Source organism: Frankliniella occidentalis, unplaced genomic scaffold, assembly GCF_000697945.3.
Source record: "Frankliniella occidentalis isolate FOCC.00 unplaced genomic scaffold, Focc_3.1 Scaffold177, whole genome shotgun sequence".
In the NCBI taxonomy this organism is placed as follows: Eukaryota; Metazoa; Arthropoda; class Insecta; order Thysanoptera; family Thripidae; genus Frankliniella; species Frankliniella occidentalis.
Window position 1 is genome coordinate 308,324 of NW_026267303.1, and position 3,999 is coordinate 312,322.

Consider the following 3,999-nt stretch of genomic DNA (forward strand, 5'->3'; position numbering starts at 1 on the left):
CCGCCCCCGCCTGCCTACCCCCTTCGAGTCATCGATCACGCTCACGAGATGGCCCCGGAACTTAACAACATCGTAACGATGTGTTTATGGCCGACTCGTTTCGCGTTTGGTGCCGCGGAGCCATAGGACTACACCGGCAGCTTCGGCAACGGGCAGGACGTGGCCGCGAGGCCACACAGGCGGCGCTCGCTCACGTGAACCGACCAGCAGAGTCCGACCCGAGGTCGGAACGTTGTTCGTTAAGCCGATGTCGTTATCAATCTAACATGGAAAACTTTACAAGTCGCATGCGCTTACTTCGCGTGGAATTTGAAAGAAAGCGGCAACATTTCAAATGCCGTACTGAACATTATTTTTTACCGAACACGCAAACATAGCCTACACCTAAAACTCCTCCCCCCCCCTCGCCCCCCAAAAAGGCAAAAAAGCAGCATCAATTTAACAACCTATTGAATATTTTTGGTGTCCATCTTAGTGCTTAGGCTCTTCATCTACACGTACAAAAATGTTGATATTAAGTCTAGTCAACGAGTACTGATACATGGTCCGTATGTAGGTTTCTTGTGGCGTTTGTCTTGTTTTTTAATGTATTTTTTCAGGACGTACGTACGCAATTCATCACCTAGAACAACGAGCCCGACCTGTTCGGGTACATAGTGCATATAACTACTTGTGGACGGCTTCTGACTAATGGCCAGGACGGGACGAACCGACCGCCGCCATCCAGGCCATCGCGCCAACGTTAGGGATAGGGTGATGAGGGTGCGAGAGCAGGCAGGCGTGTGTGGGGCCCGGGGGGCGCCAGCAGCGCCAGGAGCGCCAGCAGACAGGGATGAGGGGCTGGTGCGAGAGATGAGAGCTTGGCTCCGCCCGTCTGTCCTCGGCCCGGCCCGGGGCCCCGGCCCCGGCAGCCACTCCTGCGCGCTCCCCCTTTTATTTCATTCCCCCCGCTCTTCTCTTCCCCCTGCTCCTGCTCTCGTCACGGGGATACAGCTCTGTCGCGCGCGGCTCGGCCCCGACCCGGGCCCGGGGTCCAAAGGGTTAGGCGCTGCCATGCCATCGCAATGAAAGAGAGTCTCTCTCCCTCTCCAGGTCCCCCCCCCCCTCTCTCTGTCTCTGTCTGTCTCTCTGTCTCTCCCACCCCCGCGCACACACAAAGTTGCACGTCGTGCATTCGCGCTGGGATGAAGGAGGCCCATACCCACCCGAGGCCCCCGACAGACGGAAGAAGTAACCGGAAGTAACAGGAGGTAACGGTAACCGGAAGTAACGCAACGCGCACCACCTGCTAGAGGAGCGTGCGCGCGGCGCACGTCGGGCGAATGAGGGACTGCAGCAGGGACGCGCGGCTCATCTCCTTTATCGCCGCCGATAAAGCGGCAGACAGCGGGAGGGCGCAGCTCCCGCCCGGCCGACCTGGTGGCTGTGGCGGGCGCAATGCAGGTGGGCGAGGCGGGTCGGGAGAGAGGGGAGGGGGGGGGGCACTGGACGGGGGGGGGGGGGGCGCGAAAGTACCACTCCACAGAAGCCCCCTGCAATCCGATAAAGACAACAACCCAACGAAAGGCACGTACTAAAGTCCCTTTGTAAACACTCGAGCACGGCACGGGGAAGAATTGAGGGAAGAAACGACTTTGAATTCGATTATATGACACTAACTATGGATTCTGTGTCGATCTGTGTACATTCTTCCGCGCATTTCTTTGACGATACTTTTTGGAGAGTATTAACATATATTATAGCTCACGAGTTGTTTGTTTTTTGTTTTGTTATCATTTTATTTTGATGATTGTTCTTTCCGAGGGAGCAATAACTCCCTTATGAAGTGTACACATGATTCCCGAAACTCTTGGTTCCCAGTGATTCCCGTCCGCTTACATTCCATACCAACTTTTTTTCGAGTTTTTTTTTTGTGGTATAAAACGGTTATTTCGAGTAATTTGTACCGGTTTCTCTAGTTTCCCACTTCCTTTAAGCGATTTCTGTTGATTTCGATTAATTTTTATCTTGGTGATTCCCAGGCAGGTGTACGCTGTACGCATGATTCCCGGAGTTATCGCCCCCTCGGCTCTTTCAGAACAGCCACCGGTATTTTTACCTCATTCTAAAACTCGTGTTTTATAAAGTGGAAATGCGTCTCGCTGGCGTCATATTCCCTGCGAAGGCGCAACGTGCAGCGGGCGACATGGCACCGCCTTGTGGTTGGTATTGAGGAGGCGTCGAAGGCGGGGTCGTGGGGGTTGTTGTTGGGGAGCTGGTCGTTGAGGAAGCGAGGACGCGCGCGGCTGGCTTTTCAACGGGGAAGTTTTGGCGCCTCGCCCGCTGCTCGCCCTTTCGCGGTGGCGGTTCGGTCAGGGGTTGGTGGAGTGGGTAGGGGGGGGGGGCAGAGAAAGCCCGCTGCCAGCGGGATAGACGATGACGAGGGGCGCAGCGGGCGGCGGAGGCCTCCCGGGCAACAGCGCCGCCCCGCGCTCCCACCGCGACGTCGTTAAAGTAGTTGGGCGTTGCGAGGCGAGATGGAGGCGAGCGAGACGCCAAAAACTTGGTCCCCCCGCGCGAGCGACCCGCGTGGGCCGGCAGGACCACGACCTACACACCCCATACACCGCGCTAGGCGGGGGAGAGGATGGGGGCACCTCACAGCCAGAGCCGTCACCCTCACGACGACGACCTAGGAGCGCGTGCACCGTTTCGGTCGGGGCGCGAGTTCCACCGCCGGGCCACGCGTCAGGGGCAAAGGATACGCGCCGTCCTCGGGGGTGTACCTGGAGATCAGGCGACGGGTCTGGTCGAGGCTCATGGCCCCCGGGGGCCGACTGACGACGGGCAGCTGTGCCTCCGGCGACCTCCGACGACGGCGGCGTCCAGGTCGGTGTCGATGTCGGCTAGCATATCACCAACCGTGGGGGGGCGTAATCCTGAATGCGGCCGTGTGCACACTGTGCGTCGCGCGGGCCCGGTGCGGCGCGCGGCGGTGCCGAGACGTGCGCGTCTGCGTGCGTGCGCGCGTGAGTGAGTGGCCAGGTGGCGCCCGCCGTCCCCGCCGTGCTCGGCTAGGTTGCCTGCCTGTTGCCCGCTTGCCGGCGCGGCGCGACTAGAACTGCTTTGCTTTAGCCGGAGTCCCAGTTCCAGCGGGCAGGGGGCCGGCTGTTCCGGAGGGGGCCCCGCCAAGCGGCGCAGAGCGGCCGGCCCCGGCGCGCCTGGCGCCCTCCCGCGGACGGCCGCCCGCACTAGACAGAAGCGCCCCTCCCCCGCCCGTCAGCCAGGGGCCGGGCCCATGACGGCCACGGCGACAGGGGGCTTGAGCGGGTGCCCCCGCGGAACGCCCGCAGCCGCACGCCAGTCTGATCCCCTCACAAACCGACCCACACTTGCCTGGGCGGCATCCCGCGGGACGGACATATGGGCTAGGGGTGGCGGAGCGCCATCAAATGGCGTTTAAATGACAGATAGGAAACGAGGCTGGAAAATCAAAGGGGAGCCAATCGTCAAGTCTCAGACACACGGGGGTACGGGACGCCAGACCTAGTCGTGACCTTGCTCCGGCAGCAGGGCCTCCCACCACCTTGTCCCAGTGCGCCATGTCGCAGAGAGGGCCTCTCTGCAAGATTGGGGGGTCGGATCTCCAACTCCACTCCACCTTCGCCCAGAGCAGCCCAGCCCATCCTCTCCCCTTAATTGGGGCAGTCTCGCAGAACACGAAAGCAGGGGGGTAGAGGAAATGGCCGTTGTAATGTTTTCGTCGGTCCATCCGGGCGTATACAGGAAAAACGCGGTAAAAACAAGGTTTCAATGTATAAGCCGAATGTTCAAAGAAACGAGTTTTGAGTACAAGAACAAAGCCTCCCGCACGCAGCAGCGCTCCGCCTCGTTGGCGCCCAGCGCCCGATGGGCGGCGGGTAGGCAACCCGTACGCAGCCCCGCTCAGCAGGCCTGCCTACCGCGTTGGCGCTCAGCGCCCGATGGGCGGCGGGTAGGCCACCCGCACGCAGCCCCGCT

General features: G+C 60.5%; 1 protein-coding gene across 1 annotated transcript in view; it reads right to left on the minus strand.

The window, feature by feature from the left end:
* LOC113213197 (translation factor GUF1 homolog, mitochondrial) overlaps nucleotides 1-3,999 on the minus strand; it is a gene marked incomplete at its 3' end in the record, with an annotated part of 11,989 nt that overhangs the window by 1,209 nt on the left and 6,781 nt on the right.